Here is a 20,641-nt window from a genome sequence, read left to right as displayed (position 1 = left end):
CAGTGGGACAATGAGAACAGAAGGAAGACCAAGTAAAGTTGCCATGAGAGTTTGAAATCTGACCGTTGAGACACGTGTCAGTTCCTTAGTGACCCAGGGTCATTTCGGACAAATCAGGTCGGGTTGCCAAGTGGCTATAAATAGCCCACCCCCTACAACCATAAACGGTTGGCTGCTCAGATTTCAGTGCACGGCTTTTGTCGTTTGAGAGCAACCCACCTCGAAGCCTTTGAGAGAAAATTCCTAGCGAGGAGAAAAGCCCTAACCACCCAGAGCCAGAGAACATTGGGCATCACTTAAGTCTTCTTGTCTGTGTGATCTGAAGACTTATTACACTTGAGGACTGTGAATCCTCCAGACGGTTAGGCGTCGCGTTCAGAGCATCCAAGAGACATTGTGGATTGCCAGTGAACGAAGTCTGTGAAGGTTTGGGAGTCTACCTTGAAGACTTACCAGAGTGATTGGGCGAGGACTATGTGACCTTAGCTCAAGGAGAATACGGTGAGGACTTGGTGTCCTGACTGCGTGTTCAGGACTGGGTGTCCGGGACTGTGTGTCTAAGGTTTAAATACCTAGCCGCTCCAACCAGACGTACAGTTGTCACAGCAACTGGAACTGGTCCAACACATCATTGTCTTCAACGAGTCACTGGTTTCATCTTCACTTCCTTTTCTTACTGTTACTCATTGTGAAGCCATTGCATGCTTGCTCTATCTTTTGTCTTCACAACGTGAATGTATGATCTGTTTGGCTTCATAACTTCTTCCTACCTGATCCTTATTACACTGCAGCTGTTTGTCATTGTGCTTTCACTCTATTGAATACTTGACCATGGCTTGCCTAGTGTAATCTAACTTCCGCTGCATAGTAATAGGCATAATCTTCGCTGTTTGTCTTCATAACTCCCACGTTTTGAAGACTTTCATAAAAATCGCCTATTCACCCCCCTCTAGTCGATATAACGCACTTTCATCAGCTAGGCATAAGAATGCAAAGGAAAAGTAGATCGCAAGCAAATATATGAGGAAGAAGACCCGGGGGCCGTAGGTTTCACTAGTGGCTTCTCTCGAGAAAGATAGCAAACGGTGGGTAAACGAAATACTGTTGGGCAATTGATAGAACCTCAAATAATTATGACGATATCCAGGCAATGATCATTACATAGACATCACTTCCAAGATTAGTAGATCGACTCCTGCCTGCATCTACTACTATTACTACACACATTGACCGCTATCCAGCATGCATCTAGTGTATTAAGTTCATGGAAAATGGAGTAATGCAATAAGAATGATGAAATGATGTAGACAATATTCATTTATCTATTGCGTAGATATAGATCCCGTCTTTTTATCCTTAGTAGCAACGATACATACATGTCGGTTCCCTTTCTGTCACTAAGATCGAGCACCGTAAGATCGAACCCACTACCGGGCACCTCTTCCCATTGCAAGATAAATAGATCAAGTTGTCCAAACAAAATCCAAATATCGAAGAAGAAATATGAGGCTATAAGAGATCATGCATATAATAGATCAAAGAAAATCAAATAAATTTCATGGACATAAAAAGATATGACTGATCATAAACTCAAAGTTCATTAGATCCCAATAAACACACCGCAAAAAGAGTTACATCATATGGATCTCCAAGAGACCATTGTATTGAGAATCAAGAGAGAGAGAGAGAGATGAAGCCATCTAGGTACTAACTACGGACCCGAAGGTCTTCAAAGAACTACTCACACATCATCGGAGAGGCACCAATGGAGGTGGTGAACCCCATCCGAGATGGTGTCTAGATTGGATCTGGTGGTTCTGGACTCTACGGCGGTTGGATGAATATTTCATTGACTCCCCTAGGGTTTTGGGAATATTTGGGTACTTATAGAGCAAAGAGGCGGTCTGAGGGCGCGCTTGGGCCTCCTGGCGCGCCCTGGTGGGTTGTTCCCCCCTCAGGGCACCCCAGGCGCACCAGGGCCCGTTGTGTTCCTTCTGGCCCATAAAAAAAATCTATGTAAAGTTTCGTGGCATTTGGACTCCGTCATATATTAATTTTCCGCGATGTAAAAACACGAAAAAATAGGAACTGGCACTTGGCGCTATGTCAATACCTTAGTACCCAAAAATGATATAAAATGACTATAAAATGATTATAAAACATCCAAGATTGATAATATAACAACATGAAACAATAAAAAATTTATAGATACATTGGAGACGTATCACCCATCATCTACTTATTACTTCCCAATGCCTTCCCCTAGGCCCAAGTAATGGTGAAGTGTCATGTAGTCGATGTTCACATAACACCACTAGAGGAGAGACAACATACATCTCATCGAAATATCAAACGAATACCAAATTCACATGATTACTTATAACAAGACTTCTCCCATGTCCTCAGGAACAAACGTAACTAATCACAAAGCATATTCATAATCATAATCAGAGGAATATTAATTACCATTAACGATCTGAAAATATAATCATCCACCAGATTAACCAACTAGCATAAACTACAAGGAGTGATCAACACTACTAGCAACCCACAGGCACCAATCTGAGGTTTTGAGACCAAGATCGAATACAAGAGATGAACTAGGGTTTGAGAGGAGATGGTGCTGGTGAAGATGTTGATCGAGATTGACCCCTTCCCGATGAGAGGATCGATGGTGATGACGATGGCGACGATTTCCCCCTCCCGGAGGGATGTTTCCCCGGTAGAATAGCTCTGCCAGAGCCTTAGATTGGTTTTGCCTAGGTTCCGCCTCGAGATGGTGGTGCTTTGTCCCGAAAGCTTCTTCTTCATTTTTTCCAGGGTAAAAGACACCATATAGCCAAATATGGGCACCGGAGGCCTGCCAGGGGTCCCACAAGGTCGGGGGCACGCCCTCCACCCTTGTAGCTAGCTGGTGGCCCCCCTCTGGTACTTTCTTCACCAAATATTTTTTATTTATTCCAAAAACGTGCTCCTTGAACTTTCAGGACTTTTGGAGTTGTGCATAATAGGTCTCTAATATTTTCTCCTTTTCCATCCTAGAATTCCAGCTGCCGGCATTCTCCCTCTTCATGTAAACCTTGTAAAATAAGATAGAATAGGCATAAGTATTATGATATAATGTGTAATAACAGCCCATAATGCAATAAATATCAATATAAAAGTGTAACATCCCAAATTCTCAATTTGGAATGTTATACATAGATCATCCATGCATATCATGTTTTATTGCTTTTCCATTCCGCAAACCTCGAAATCCTAAGCAGCTCAAGGACCCTCGGAGAGAGTTGGGGATTTCCTGGTCTTCATATTTGATTCTTTTATCAAATAATGAAAAGAGGATTTGATTTTAATTATTTATCTCCGAAAAATATTTCATATTAAAAATTAAAGAGAGGAGATAATATGACTTCTCCAAAATAAATGAAATATTGGAGGAAAAAAATTAAAATCATTAAATGGATTTTTATTGGATTTTATTCGCATTAGAAAAATTGCATGTTTTTCAAAATTGCATTTTAGGGCCAAGAAAATGTTCATCTTGTTCTAAATATTTTATTTAGACGGTGAAAAATTGTTTTGGCATTTTTAGGTTTTTATTTTTTTCTAGGATTTTATTTCGGTTGGCGAAGTTTTTTTAAAAAAAGGTTCCACGCCGACTGGGCCTAAGGCAGTCGCGCCAGGCCGCCGCCGCCTCCTGCGTGCGCGCGCGCCGCCTCCGCCGCCACTCGGACCGGAGTCCGAGTTGGACTCCGCCTCCGCCGCGCCTTGCCCCCTAATCCAAGCCGCCCTGCCCCGTCCTTTATATAGGCAGCCACCCCCGCCCCCAACACCCCACCACACCACCGCCGCCCGCGCCGCGCCAAGCTCCGCCGCCGCCGCTTGCCGCCGCGCCGCCGCCTGCCGCGCCGTCGCCGCAGCAGCCGCCGCCCCCTAAGCCGCCGCCCCGCCGGAGCCCTCTCGCCGGAGGTAGCCGCCGCGCCCCGCCGCCGGTTTTTTTATAAAGACTGTTCGGTTTTTTTAGAAACCCTAGATCCGTTTTTTTGGATTCGCTGGTTTTTTTCGGTTCTTCTAGTTAGCGGACGTTCGTACGAACATTCGTTTTAACGAATGGTTCCTCGCCCATTAGAAACAACTAATGAACGCTCATTCATTAGTCTGTTCATGAGTTTTCTTTTATCGGATTTATTCCGCGATTTTTCTGATCGTGATTTCTGATCCGATCTTAGTTTCTGTTTATCTTTTCGCTCGTTTAACGGAATTAGGCGATTCAAGCGCCTGGAGTTTCGTCTCGAAACCCTCTTTCCGTATAACCAACTCAAACAAGTTTTGCTACTGTAAACTTTGACCTAGTTTCAGATTAGTAAACGAAGCTTCTTCCTTTCGCCGTTTGAGTTTCATTGCTCCGTTTGTTTTGATTCTTTTTGCGAACCGGAGTTCTTAATTTGAACTTTCTGGTCAACCTCTCTTATTTGACTTTTGCTTGTGCATCGTTGCTTGTTAGTTATGTATGTTATTGTTTGCTTGCGATAGAATTCCCGTAGTGCGAAGCGTGTTACTACGAGTCTCTAGGATTCGCAAATCGTCAGCAAGGCAAGTAACACTTTGATCATATCCCATTATTACCCAGTTTTTATGCATTAGTTCCAATCCTCAAACATTGCATGATTAGGATGTCATTAACTTGTGGGCTGGGAAGTAGTTGTTGAGGTAGAACCTATTGCCCTGTTACATTCAAACCCTTGGGAGTTACTTCTACGTATTGCTTATATTGCTATGCTATGCTCGTAGACGTGGTTTGGGTTTGAGTGAAATTCATGTCAGATGTGAGATTGTTAATTAATGGTTCAACTTAAGGTGGCAACTTAATCAAACAACTGGGTGGATTGAGGCACCTGGGGAACCCAGTGTTGTCTGTTTTTTTGGAAATCCCGGGGTACCCGTGTGATCTTCCTATGGACCGCCACCCAGGCTCAAAGGGAACTGAGATGATTCATGCTAGTAACTTCCATGTGCAGCCACAAGCTATTATGGGCTCTAGGATAGTTGAGTAAGTTACGTGAAGCTCTTGAAGAGGTAGATCAGCAGGTAGTGGGTTTTGTAGGTTGGTATGGTCTACCCGGAGTACAGAGTTAACGTTTCTGAAAGACTGTGTCTCGGTCATCCGTTTCTCAAACACCATGTAGTGCGAGAAATCCAACGGAGGCGATCGAGTCTTGTGGGGAAAAGTGCGCAAACCTCTGCAGAGTGTACAATCTAATCATGGTTAGCCGTGTCCCCGGTTATGGACAATTCTTGAGTATCTAGTACTTGGGTTATCACATGTATCTCACCATGCTTAATTAATACTGTTGGGATGTTAATCACTTTAATTGGAATTGAGTTGGGGTTACCTTCTCAATGATGTTTCAACCACCATGATAGTAAAATTAAAATCCATTCCGTTGTTGTAGGGAAAAATTGGCTTTTCGCAAAACTACAACCATACAGCTTTCCACCAGCCATATATGCATGTAGTGATAGCATTATTCTGTTTTTGCTCTACTGTGTTATATTGCCAGCATATTCCATGTGCTGACCCGTTTTCGGGCTGCAACGTATTATGTTGCAGACTTTTCAGACGAGGAGTAAGGTTCGTTAGGTCGTTGCCGTGCAGCTCAGCTATGCCGTTGGAGTTGATGGACTCACCTTATCTTCCAAGCCTTCCGCTGTTATCGCATTAGATGGCCTTAAGCCATATTATTGTAATAAGTTCTCTTTGGAGACATTCGATGTAATAGTGTGTGATTGCTACTCTGTTATAAATCCTTCGAGTACTGTGTGTGTCAGCATTACCGATCCAGGAATGACACTGAAGCACATAGACTTGACCATCTGAGGTCGGGTCGCTACAAGATGGTATCAGAGCACACGCTGAGTGTAGGACACGACCACTAAGATAAACCCTAGGTCACACTTCTCTTCTCATTTCTGACTCCTCTCCATTTTCTACTCTTTAGGATGACGGAGATGAAGAACAAGTTTGCACAACCGGATGAAGACACACCTTTTGGACGCCACTTGAAGGAAGTCACTAGGTACTTGAACATTGGAATACCAAGCTTCACCGGGACGTACAACACCACCTTACCTGAAGAGGAGCGCTGGATGATTCAAGTACAAGTTCCAGGAAGGACGTTCTCGCCAACCTCTAAACCCATAGAATTTTCCTTCGACGCACCAACCTGGAGTTTAGGAAAGAGTATGGCAGCTCACGTCACCATGGTACGCATTGGAGAAGTTTACAACATGGAGCTTAAGGACACTATTTACCAAATATGTGGGCGCCGAGACGAGCAATGGGAAGTAATCAGCACTAAGAAGGATAGATCCATTGCAGCTTTCATCCAGGAGTTAAACCAGCACATTCGACATCAGGAGAACCAGATGTGTGCGGACATGATGGACTTGAAGAAGGCGAAGACTAGGATCATCGAGCTGGAGGAAGAACTCAAGTTTACCCGCGATGGATATGAGGAGGAAATCAAGACCCTACTGGAGAAGAATGACGACTTAGTCAAGAATATCGGAGTATTCATGGGAGGACCAACACCAATAGAAGAAGAAGAATAACCCAAGGAAATACGCCCCGTGGACTACATCATCATCGACGACACCGACTCCAACCCTAGTGATGATGACTTTGAAGACGAAGCTGGAGCAGACATCATGGAGTCTTCCACCGATCAAAATTTCTAGATGACTACCATATATTAGTAGTATTTCCCCCATGTATATAGTAGTAGTGAGCACTTTTGCGATAGTTCTAGACCGTTTGTATGCCCTTGCTTGATTGATTGAGTGAAATGATTGTGTTTGTCTCATGTGCATATGGGTAGTGTTCTCTCATTAGACCTCTTCTATTCTAAATCTCTCCCATCTAAACCCCTCAGATGCCTCCGAGACGTGACACCGGTTTTGCCTTCCCGCCGGAGCTCACCCAGTTGATCCAGCAGCAGAATGCCTTGATGCAATTGCTAGTTCAGAACCAGGGCAACAACAACAACAACAACCCACCGCCAGTGGACAACCTAGCCCGTTTTCTAAGGTTACAGCCGCCGGTGTTTTCCAGTAGAACCGAGCCTATAGTTGCTGATGATTGGCAATGCCGAATTGGAAGGGAGTTGAACACCGCAGGTTGCACAGATGCTAAGAAGGTGCGCTTTGCCGCACATCAATTGGATGGACCAGCAGCCTCATGGTGGGAGAATTACACAGCCACTTTTCCTATAGCCAATATCACTTGGGACCAGTTTCAGCAAGCTTTCCGCACAGCCCATGTCTCCACTAGAGCTATGCAAATGAAGAAGCGGGAGTTCCGCAACTTACGCCAGGGGAACCGTACTTTGGCTCAGTACGTGGATGAGTTTAGCAAGTTATCTCGCTACGCCCCTGATGATGTGGCCATAGATGCCGCGAAGCAGGAGAAGTTTATGGAAGGGCTGAATGATGAGATGAGCATGCAGTTGATGGTACCAACCTTCAACAACTACCAGGAGTTGGTAGATAAGGCTCTTATGATTGAAGGGAAACAACAGCAGATTGAGAGCCGCAAGAGAAAGTATGGACACGGGAAGTATAACTCAGGAGCTCAGCAGAAGCCTCGCCTAACCCCGAACACGGGAGGACTTTTTCACAACCATGGAGGTCACAACCACACTGGAGGAGGATCACATAACCACAGTGGTGCTAAGAATGGGAATGGGAACGGAGCTAACAACAATCAGAACCGCTCCAACCCGTCCACTCTCGCCAAAAGAGACTTAAGTCAGGTTACCTGTTTTAAGTGCGGGAAGACAGGGCACTATGCCAATGATTGCCCCGAAGGAAGGAATGGAAACGGAAATGGAAGCGCTGGGAAGAAGCCCAATCCATTCAACAAAGGACAAGTGAACCATGTTAACGTTGAGGAGGTTGAAGAGCAGTCGGACATGGTAATAGGTAAGTTTTTGGTTAAGTCATTTACCGCTCTTGTTCTTCTCGATACTGGTGCATCGCATTCATACATATCAAGGGGATTCATGGATAAGTTTAAACTACCAACCCAAACCCTTAGGACCCCTCTTTTAGTGAGTTCACCCGGAGCAGAATATATGGCTAGCCGATGGTGTGATCAGATACCCTTAACCATTGGCACACATGTGTTTCCGTCCGACCTAATTACCTTCGAGTCGCAAGGATTGGACGTGATATTGGGTATGGACTGGATGTCAAAGTATGGAGGAAGCATTGACTGTGCGAGTAAGTCGATTTATCTCACCACCCCGGAGGGAAGAAGGATTAAGTATGTATCTAGGCATGTGCCTAGGAGGAGTCAAGTGAATGCCCTTACGGGAGTTGTTCAGGAGGAAATGCCTGTAGTGAAGGATTACCCGAATGTTTTCCCAGAGGAGTTACCAGGCATGCCACCGGACAGAGATATTGAGTTTTTGATAGAGCTGTTACCAGGAACAGGACCAATATCCAAGAGACCCTATCGGATGCCCGCAAATGATCTAGAAGAAATTAAGAAACAGATCAAGGAGTTATTGGAGAAAGGATATATCTGAAGAAGTTCATGACCTTGGGGAGCCCCAGTACTTTTGGTTGAGAAGAAGGATAAATCCCTGAGGATGGTTGTTGATTATCGAGCATTGAATGAAGTGATGATTAAGAACAAGTACCCACTACCAATGATCAACGATCTGTTTGATCAGTTGCAAGGAGCTAAAGTGTTTTCAAAGATCGATTTGCGATCGGGGTATCATCAGTTGAAGATACGAGAGAAGGACATACCAAAGACGGCGTTCACAACGCGATATGGATTATACGAGTACATGGTCATGTCGTTTGGACTGACTAACGCCCCTGCCTATTTCATGAGCATGATGAACAAGGTGTTCATGGAGTATTTGGACAAGTTTGCTGTGGTGTTTATTGATGATATCATGGTATACTCGAAGAACGAGGAGGAGCACAAAGAGCATTTGCGTTTAGTTCTCGAGAAGCTCAGGGAACACCAGTTGTATGCTAAGTTTAGCAAATGCGAGTTTTGGCTGAAGGAAGTCGGATTCCTTGGACATGTTATATCAGGAGAAGGTATAGCAGTAGACCCCAGCAAGGTTCAGTCAGTCACTGAATGGTTGGCACACACCTCAGTTAGCGAGATCCGCAGTTTTCTTGGACTCGCAGGATACTACCGGAGATTCATTGAGAATTTTTCCAAGATTGCAAAACCAATGACTGAACTGTTGAAGAAGGATACCAAGTTTAAATGGACAGAAGATTGTGAAGCAAGTTTCCAGGAGTTGAAGAAATGTTTGACTACAACCCCAGTGCTAGTACTGCCAGATATACATAAGGAGTTCCAAGTGTATTGCGACGCCTCTCGCTTAGGACTTGGATGTGTGCTTATGCAGGACGGAAGAGTTGTTTAGTATGCCTCACGACAACTAAAACCTCATGAGTTGAATTATGCCACGCATGATTTGGAGCTAGCAGCCGTAGTGCATGCGTTGAAGACTTGGAGACATTACCTTATTGGAAACCGTTGTGATGTGTACACGGATCACAAGAGTTTGAAGTACATCTTCACCCAGAAGGAGCTGAACCTTAGGCAGAGGAGATGGTTGGAGCTTATAAAGGATTATGACATGAAGCTACACTATCACCCAGGAAAGGCCAATGTCGTAGCAGACGCATTGATTCGGAAGAGTTATGCTAATATCCTTGAAAGTAAAGGACTGCCGAAGGAATTAGCAAAGGACATCATGGAACTTCGGTTAGAGATTCTACCTAGAAGGTTCATTGCCACAATGGAGGTTCAGTCGACATTGCTGGATAAGATTCGGGAAGCCCAGAAAGATGATAAAGAGATTGCCGAGATAAAGGAGAAGATGGGCAACGGAAAGGCCAAAGGTTTTCGTGAGGATGAGCACGATACCGTATGGTTTGAGGACCGAGTTTATGTGCCCAACAACCAGGAGATCAGGAAGTTAATACTTCAAGAGGCCCATGACTCACCATACTCGATACACCCCGGAAACACTAAGATGTATTTGGATTTGAAGGAACATTTCTGGTGGACTGGTATGAAGAAGGATATTGCTGAGTATGTAGCCGTATGTGATGTATGTCAGAGAGTTAAGGCAGAACATCAGAAGCCAGTAGGACTGTTACAGCCTATGCCGATACCTGAATGGAAGTGGGATAAACCTGGCATGGACTTTATCACCGCATTACCCAGGACTAAAGCAGGATATGATTCCATATGGGTAGTAGTTGATCGTTTAACCAAAGTAGCTCACTTCATCCCAGTGAAAACCACCTATACAAGTGCAAAGTTGGCCAAGATCTATATGTCCAGGATCGTATGTCTGCATGGAGTTCCGAGGACCATCGTATCGGATCGAGGAACACAGTTTACTTCAAAGTTTTGGCATCAGTTACACCAGACTATGGGAACGAGATTGGAGTTCAGTACAGCGTTTCACCCGCAGACAGATGGACAGACTGAGAGAGTCAATCAAATTTTGGAGGACATGTTGAGAGCCTGTGTGCTAGATTATGGATCTAGTTGGGATGAAAATTTGCCGTATGCAGAGTTCTCATACAACAACAGCTACCAAGCCAGTTTGAAGATGGCACCGTTTGAAGCCCTGTATGGACGCAGGTGCAAAACACCGTTGATGTGGGATGAGGTAGGAGACCGACAGTTGTTTGGACCAGACTTGATTAAAGAATCTGAGGAGAAGGTAAAACTGATCCGAGACCGACTGAAGATTGCTCAGTCCAGGTAGAAGAGTTATGCAGACTCAAAACGCAAGAAGGTAACCCACGAAATTGGAGATAGAGCATATCTACGAGTATCGCCCTTGCGAGGAGTGAAACGTTTTAGAGTTAAAGGAAAGTTAGCCCTGAGATTTGTAGGACCGTATCGCATTTTGGAACGGGTGGGAGAAGTCGCCTACAAGTTGGAGTTACCTGAGGGATTGTCAGGAGTCCATGATGTGTTCCACATTTCATAGCTGAAGAAGTGTCATGCTGAGATGGTGGAAATACCATTAAGAGATACAGTACCCTTGGAGGCGATTCAGTTGGACAGTGATTCGACTTACGAGGAGAAGCCAATTAAGATTCTTGAGTTTGCCAGCAGAGTCACCCGCAGTAAGGTTATCAAGTTTTGCAAAGTTCAGTGGAGCCACCATACCGAGGATGAAGCTACCTGGGAACGAGAGGATGATCCTCTAGAGTCGACCTGCAGGCATGCAAGCTTGAGTATTCTATAGTCTCACCTAAATAGCTTGGCGTAATCATGGTCATCTTAAGGGGGGTAGGTTTGTAACATCCCAAATTCTCAATTTGGAATGTTATACATAGATCATCCATGCATATCATGTTTTATTGCTTTTCCGTTCCGCAAACCTCGAAATCCTAAGCAGCTCAAGGACCCTCGGAGAGAGTTGGGGATTTCCTGGTCTTCATATTTGATTCTTTTATCAAATAATGAAAAGAGGATTTAATTTTAATTATTTCTCTCCGAAAAATATTTCACATTAAAATTAAAGAGAGGAGATAATATGACTTCTCCAAAATAAATGAAATATTGGAGGAAAAATATTAAAATCATTAAATGGATTTTTATTGGATTTTATTCGGATTTTATTTGCATTAGAAAAATTGCATGTTTTTCAAAATTGCATTTTAGGGCCAAGAAAATGTTCATCTTGTTCTAAATATTTTATTTAGATGGTGAAAAATTGTTTTGGCATTTTTAGGTATTTATTTATTTATTTTTCTAGGATTTTATTTCGTTCGGCGAAGTTTTAAAAAAAAGGTTCCGCGCCGACTGGGCCTAAGGCAGCCGCGCCAGGCCGCCGCCGTCGCCGCCACTCGGACCGGAGTCCGAGTTGGACTCCGCCTCCGCCGCGCCTTGCCCCCTACTCCAAGCCGCCCCGCCCCGTCCTTTATATACGCAGCCACCCCCGCCCCCAACACCCCACCACACCACCGCCGCCCGTGCCGGGCCAAGCTCCGCGGCCGCCTGCCGCGCCGCCGCCGCCGCAGTCGCCGCCCCCTAAGCCGCCGCCTGCCAGAGCCCTCTCGCCGGAGGTAGCCGCTGCGCCCCGCCGCCGGTTTTTTTATAAAGACCGTTCTGTTTTTTAGAAACCCTAGATCCGTTTTTTTGGATTCGCCGTTTTTTTCGGTTCTTCTAGTTAGCGGACGTTCGTCCGAACGTTCATTTTAACGAACGATTCCTCGCCCATTAGAAACAACTAACGAACGCTCGTTCGTTAGTCTATTCTTGAGTTTTCTTTTATCGGATTTATTCCACGATTTTTCCGATCGTGATTTCTGATCCGATCTTAGTTTCGGTTTATCTTTTCGCTCATTTAACGGAATCAGGCGATTCAAGCGCCTGGAGTTTCGTCTCGAAACCCTCTTTCCGTTTAACCAACTCAAACAAGTTTTTCTACTATAAAATTTGACCTAGTTTCAGGTTAGTAAACAAAGCTTCTTTCTTTCGCCGTTTGAGTTTCCTTACTCCGTTTGTTTTGATTCTTTTTGCGAACCGGAGTTCTTAATTTGAACTTTCTGGTCAACCTCTCTTATTTGACTTTTGCTTGTGCATAGTTGCTTGTTACTTATGTATGTTATTGTTTGCTTGCGATAGATTTCCCGGAGTGCGAAGCGTGTTACTACGAGTCTCTAGGATTCGCGGATCGTCAGCAAGGCAAGTAACACTTTGATCATATCCCATTATTACCCAGTTTTTATGCATTAGTTCCAATCCTCAAACATTGCATGATTAGGATGTCATTAACTTGTGGGTTGGGAAGTAGTTGCTGAGGTAGAACCTATTGCCCTGTTACATTCAAACCCTTGGGAGTTACTTCTACGTATTGCTTATATTGCTATGCTATGCTCGTAGACGTGGTTTGGGTTTGAGTGAAATTCATGTCAGATGTGAGATTGTTAATTAATGGTTCAACTTAAGGTGGCAACTTAATCAAACAACTGGGTGGATTGAGGCACCTGGGGAACCCAGTGTTGTCTGTTTTTTTGGAAATCCCGGGGTACCCGTGTGATCTTCCTATGGACCTCCACCCAAGCTCAAAGGGAACTGAGATGATTCATGCTAGAAACTTCCATGTGCAGCCACAAGCTATTATGGGCTCTAGGATAGTTGAGTAAGTTACGTGAAGCTCTTGAAGAGGTAGATCAGCAGGTAGTGGGTTTTGTAGGTTTGGTATGGTCTACCCGGAGTACAGAGTTAACGTTTCTGAAATACTGTGTCTCAGTCATCCGTTTCTCAAACACCATGTAGTGCGAGAAATCCAACGGAGGCGATCGATTCTTGTGGGGAAAAGTGCGCAAACCTATGCAGAGTGTATAAACTAATCATGGTTAGCCGTGTCCCCGGTTATGGACAATTCTTGACTATCTAGTACTTGGGTTATCACATGTATCTCACCATGCTTAATTAATACTGTTGGGATGTTAATCACTTTAATTGGGATTGAGTTGGGGTTACCTTCTCAATGATGTTTCAACCACCATGATAGTAAAATTAAAATCTATTCCGTTGTTGTAGGAAAAAATTGGCTTTTCACAAAACTACAACCATACAGCTTTCCACCAGCCATATATGCATGTAGTGATAGCATTATTCTGTTTCTGCTCTACTGTGTTATATTGCCAGCATATTCCATGTGCTGACCCTTTTTCGGGCTGCAACGTATTATGTTGCAGACTTTTCAGACGAGGAGTAAGGTTCGTTAGGTCGTTGCCGTGCAGCTCAGCTATGCCGTTGGAGTTGATGGACTCACCTTATCTTCCAAGCCTTCCGCTGTTATCGCATTAGATGGCCTTAAGCCATATTATTGTAATAAGTTCTCTTTGGAGACATTCGATGTAATAGTGTGTGATTGCTACTCTGTTATAAATCCTTCGAGTACTGTGTGTGTCAGGATTACCGATCCAGGGATGACACTGAAGCACAGAGACTTGACCATCTGAGGTCGGGTCGCTACAAAAAGCATGCTGCAAAATGGATGTATCAACTCCCCAAGGTTAGACCTCGATTGTCCTCAAGTGAAAGTCGATATCGATAAATATGTCCACATGTTTAGAGATAGAGGTGTCGATAAAAACTAAAATACGGACATGAGGGCATCATGATTATCTTTAGAACAGCAACATATAATGCCATATAATTTCTTATGTCAAAGTAACAATTCATTCACAAGATAAAGTATGAATTGAAAACTTCATTGAAAACTAACAAACTATGATCTCAGTCATTGGAGCAATTGCAATTTATCATAAGATCAGAAAGCGTCAATATAAGAGCTTTTCAGCAAGTCCACATACTCAACTATCATATAATTTTTCACAATTGCTAACACTCACGCGATACTAATGGGTACAAAGTTTCAACCAGACATAGAGAAAGATAGGGGCTTATAGTTTCGCCTCCCAACCTTTTATCTCAAGGGTAATGTCAACAATAATACTTTATGAAAACCTACATCCGAGGGGATATATATATATATATATACACAACTGGTCTATTCTGATAATATTATCAGAATAACTATTCTGATAACACTTCCGCACTACACACTCAATGTAGGTGCACTGCACTTTCTGTAGCAAGAGCACTGCAATACACACTAGTGAACTTCGTGCCGTAAAAAACTGTACACTGTGTTTTTTCGGTACTGTTTTTGCTCTAGTTTTTTAACCATTTATCGGAACGAGGCGTATGATATACCGTTGGAAAGCTATGGATTAGGCGCAACTTTGCCATGTTTAACACTTTTCGAGATTCCTCACGGTTTAAGAGCAGTTTCAAAACTGGTGTGACCCACGAATAGGTGCAGCGAGCGTATTTTCATGATTTTTTAAAACCGCTCGTCGGAATGAAACAAATGATACACCGTTGGAAAGATATCGTCGAGGCGCATATTTTTCATATCTATTATTTTCTCTAATTCGTTACGGTTTAAGAGCAGTTTCAAATTTACTAAATCGCGGAATTCTGTTTTTCAATTTTTTTTCTAATTTTCGATACTGTTTTCGCTCCAGTTTTTTAACCATTTGTCGAAACAAGGCGTGCAATATATCGTTGAAAAGCTATGGACGAGGTGCAACTTTCATATGTTGAAATGTGTTTGAGATTACTTACGGTTTTAAGTTAATTTTGAAAATCGTGCGGCGGACAATGAGTGACAGCGGCCGTTTTTAGCAAAAAAATTACAAACCGCTGGTCGGAATGATTCAAACAATACGCCGTTGGAAAGATATCAATGAGGCGCAACTTTTTCATGTAGAACACTCTCTCTAATTCTTTATGGTTTAAGAGGAATTTCGAATTTACCAAAATGCGGACACTCTATTTTTCGTGACACCCAAATCGACGTGGGTACTTCACCCGACTGAAAACCACGCTGCATCGGACAAAAAACCGCACTGCATCAGACGGGTAAGAGAACTGCATGGTTTCTTTTATTCAAACATATTTTTTTCAAGGACGAGAAAGTAGAGTGCACTTCTCATCGGGTGTAAATGAACCACAACACTATCAAGAAGTGAACCGCATTACTTTTTTTCGCTTTCGTAACAATTTTTTTGCACTTATGGGATGAACAACATCATACGGCCAACCGTACTGCTTCGGAATGAAAACCGCACTACATCAGACGGTCATGTGAACTTCATGATTTCTTTTGTAGAACGTAAATTTTTCTCACACGAGTTTTTGTTGTCTTTTTTTCAAAACAAATTATTAACAAGAGTGGACCGCAGAGATGGGGGCAAGTGAACAACGACATATATCATAGTGAATCACATTGCTTTTTTTGTTGTATCGCTAATTTTTTTCCGTAATTCCACATGTGCGCAAGTGAACAACATCACTCTCAAAAGTGAACCACATCCGAGGACCAAACGCACTACAAGTGTTGATGTAGTCAAATGAATTTTGAAACACATTAAACAAATTGCACTTCATACAGAGGGATAATGAGCTGCCACACAAATGTAGTGAACTACTTTTTTCAATCGTCCCACAAATAAAACAAGATGCATTAGAAAGAGAAGTGAACCTCTCATGAGAATTTCTTTTTCTCCTTTTTTACAAAGCGAACCACACCACCACTACAAAATGAACCTCTCATTCCATAGCCAGACGATCAGGGCGCCGGTGACGGCTCCTAGAGGCAGGCCAGCTGCACAACAACATAGATACACATATGTGAAAAACAAAACTGCACTGCATAACAGTTTTACATTTTCTTTTTTCTATTGTTTCTCCCCTCTCCCGCAAACAACAAAAATTGTTGTGCACTAGACCATCTCGCTCCCAAATGTAAAAAGTGACCTGCAATAGCAGCCTCGTTGTCACTCGTGTGTTTTTGCCTGTTCGTCGATGTCGAGTAGATTCTAGAGCCCACTGGAATCCCGGAAACTGCAAACAATCAGGCCGCGCACTGCATACCTATTGCCAGCAGACTTCAATTCTCGTCGAAGGCCATGGCGGTTGAAGAAGTAAAAAAGCATGGTAGAAGAAGGAGCAGGGGAGAGGGCCATGAGTAGATCATGTCCTTCAGACACAAATCGCTCGCACTGCATTGGCAAAATCTAAAACAAAAATAGCTCCAAAATGAAATTGTGTCCCTGGAGAAGTGCACATTGAATAGAGGAGTTGTTGCATGCCGGGTCGAGGGGTGAGCTGCACGCCGGGGCGAGCTCCACTACATGCCACAGTCGCCGACACTTCATGCAGTGAAGTTCAGAGAAAGGTAGAGGTCTGGTGGGGATGCCAGGTGTGTGGCGGCCCAGATCCACCCCGATCTGCACTGCACGCGGAGTTGTAGTGCACTGCACCGCCACGCTTGTGCTGCTCTAGCGACGGAGAAGGGCCAAGCTGCGGTGGTGGCCAGTCGCGCTGTGCCTCTCTGATGCGGTAGTCCCCGGCGAACTGAACAGCCAAACTGCCTGAACCGCGCATCGGAGGAGCTGCCGCCGCCTAGACCTGTAGCTACTGCCCTTGCTGGATCACATGCACGGGGGGAGGATGGCTGGGAGAAACGGTGGCAGAATCCGATGCGTGCCACTTATGGTCCATCTATACTACTATTATTGTTGAATGCACATTCAACCCAATTGGCATATTTGTAGGTCTGGCATAGCAATCAAAATGAAATGTCTCCGAGTCTTATCAATTAATATAGACTTGTGCTCAAATAAAATTACAAACCAAAAAACAAAAGCAATTATTACATGATCTCTAAAACAAATGGTTTCATCGATTACATGTACAAACAACACAAAGGTTATTCAATGATGGAAAGAACATTTCACCTATGATTTACCAAATGGGAATTTAATTTCCTTTTTTCCTTCAGGACCTTAACAATGCGGTCTGTCTCAGCTTGCTTCATTTTGAAGTCCACCAAATATTTAATGGTTGTCTTGAGTACTTCTTATGATTGTGTTGTTTGCTTCCTCAACATGTCAACTTCATCTCTAAGTGCAGAAGCAGAATCTCTTTCTACCACTAGTTTAGCCTCTAGAGCATCAGCAGTTGGCAATTCGTGATGCACGATTGGGCCGGTGCTACTGCTGTGGGATGATACAATGTCCATGGGGACCTTGCTCTTTGATCTTAGGCTAACCTATTTTTCCATTGAAGTTACGATTGGATTCTGAAAAGTTGAAGTTAGCAAAACATCTCAACTGGGAGTTATAACAGCAAACCAGTTAAACAAACAAGGAATTAAAGAGTTTCAATTGGATGCTGAAAAGTAGTTATTAACATCATTGTAACCGGTTGTTGCAGCAGCAAAGCAGTTAAACAAACAAGTTTTCCAAAAGGTACCTGTTGTGGCATTGGAGTTTCTCTTGGATCCTAAAAAGTTGAGTAGCCAGTAACGTGATTAGAGCAACCGGTTGCAGCAGCAAAGCAGTTAAACAAACAAGTTTTGCAAAAGGAACCTGTTGTGGCATTGGAGTTTCTCTTGGATCCTGAAAAGTTGAGTAGTCAGTAACTTGATTAGAGCAACAAGTTACAGCAGCAAACCTGTTACACAAATATATTTTTGAAAATGTACCTGTTGTGCAATTGGACTTCCAATTGGATCCTGAAAACTTGAAGTTGGTAAGATGATTACATGAACAAGGTACAACAGCAAACCAGGTAAACAAGGAAGTTTCTGAGAACATGCCTGTTGTGCCAACGGAGTTTCAGTTGGATCCTGCAAACTTGAATGTTAGCAATCAATAAATAATGTTTTGCAAGAGCCATAAGAAATTAACATCAAACTAGTAAAAACCAGTTTTGGCAACATATTTAATTACACATGAACTAGTAAAACCAACAAGTTCTTGGCAACGTATTAAAGTCATAGTTTAAAAAGGTGCGCCTAAGCGAGCGCTTAAGCACGCCTAGGCTCTAGGCGTTGGCAAAATGCATTGCGCATAACTACGCTTAATCTGCGCATAAGCATATGCTTTGGTCAGTAAAGCGCAAGGCGGTGGCAATACGCACAATTTACGCCTAGCACTTTTTTGAACTATGTTAAAGTAACAAGTCGGTACCATTTACCAGCAACACAGACATCTGTAAATTTCTTTGACGTAAGCAAAATGATTCCAACACATATATAAGTTAAAAAGACGGTGTCCCTCATATAAACCTTGTCAGAGGGAAGCGTTCCTACTCTCCGTAGAGAGTCGCGTGTGTTTATATTTATCGATGGCAAGAAGAGCCCTTGCCATGGCTTACAAGTTTCACCCGATCACTAGGATTCAGGTTCGTTACAAGAGGATAGAGATAGGATTTGTTATGGGAGAGAGAGAGAAGATAAATAGTTGAGATTACAATATATCTCTAATTCTAACACCCTCCCTTAATCTCAACTATCCTACATTAAGATTCTTCTTGAATTCCTCGAACGGCTTGACTGGCAAAGCTTTGGTGAATCCATCTGCAACTTGATCTCTGGAAGGAATGAATCGTATGCCCAACTTCTTTTCTGCAACCATCTCTCTTACAAAATGAAAGTCAATTTCTATATGCTTGGTTCTACCATGAAACACTGGGTTTGCGGAAGGTATGTGGCTCCTAAATTTTCATACCACAAACATGACACATGATGATGCTTAATTCCTAATTCGTTGAGCAATGATTCAACCCAAATGATTTCAGCAGTAGCATTAGCCACTGACTTGTATTCAGCTTCAGTACTTGACCCCTGGATACTGTGGCTTGTTTCCTAGCACTCCAAGAAATGATATTAGAACCCAAAAAATACTGCAAACCCTCCAGTTGACTTCCTGTCATCACTGCATCCTGCCCAATCAGCATCAGAGAAGGCACTAACAAGAGTGGAGTTGGAGCGTTTGACTTGAAGGCCTAAACTCACAGTATGTTTTATATACCGTACAATTGTTTTAATATCTGTCCAATGTATAGTAGTGGGTGCAGGAAGATAATGACAAACCTTGTTAACAGCAAAGGAAATATCTGGTCTTGTCAGTGTCAAGTACCGTAGAGCTCCTACTGCACTTCTATATCTTGTGATCTCTTCCTCCTTAAGCGGATCACCTTCAAAAGCTGAGAGTTTTTCTGAAGAGGATAATGGTGTAGGTGAAGGCTTACAATCTTTCATCCCCATACGAGCTAGAAGTTCAGTGGCATATTTTTCCTGGTTCAGTGTTATGCCATCTTGAATCTTCTTTACTTCAATGCCCAAGAAGAAGTGTAGATCACCAAGATCCTTCAAAGCAAACTCTGAGCTTAAATCATGCAGAAGGGCATTAGTAGCACTTTGTGAGGAGCTTGCAACTATGATAACATCAACGTATACCAATACAAATATAGTTATGTTTGCCTTATTGTAGATGAACAACGAAGTGTCAGCCTTAGATGCAACAAAGCCTAGACGCCTTAACTGAGGGCTTAACCTTGAGTACCATGCCCTTGGTGCTTGTTTCAGGACATAAAGTGCCTTATCAAGCTTGCACACATGATGAGGTGCCTTCTTAGCTACATACCCAGGTGGTTGTCTTATGTAAACCTCCTCTTCCAGAACACCATGCAAAACGTGTTTTGAACGTCTAGCTGTCTCAAGCTCCATCCCCTGGACATAGAAATAGCTAACACAAGTCTAATAGTTGCAGCTTTGACAACAAGACTGAACGTATCTTCATAGTCCAAACCGTAGCGCTATTTGTAGCCTTTTGCAACCAAACGAGCTTTATACCTATCAATGGAGTCATCTGCCTTTCTTTTGATTCTGTAAACCCACTTACAGTCAATGATATTTTTACCTCTTTTCTCTGGTACGAGATGCCAAGTCTTGTTCCTCATAAGCACTGAATATTCATCATCCATTGCATTTTTCCATTTGGGATCTCCAAGTGCATCTTCCAATTTTGCTGGTTCTCCTGCGATACACAACATACCATATGGAATAGTACCATCAGTTCGGACTTTTGGATTTCTTATACCTTTTTGCGACCGAGTCATGACACGTGAAGTTGTAACTTGTTGGGGCTGGCTTCGACGTGTGCGTGGCAGTCGTGCTACAGGAGATGGCGCAGAAAGCTCTGGCAT

Source organism: Triticum urartu, chromosome 3, assembly GCF_003073215.2.
Source record: "Triticum urartu cultivar G1812 chromosome 3, Tu2.1, whole genome shotgun sequence".
Classification (NCBI taxonomy): Eukaryota; Viridiplantae; Streptophyta; class Magnoliopsida; order Poales; family Poaceae; genus Triticum; species Triticum urartu.
This window is presented reverse-complemented; position numbering follows the sequence as displayed.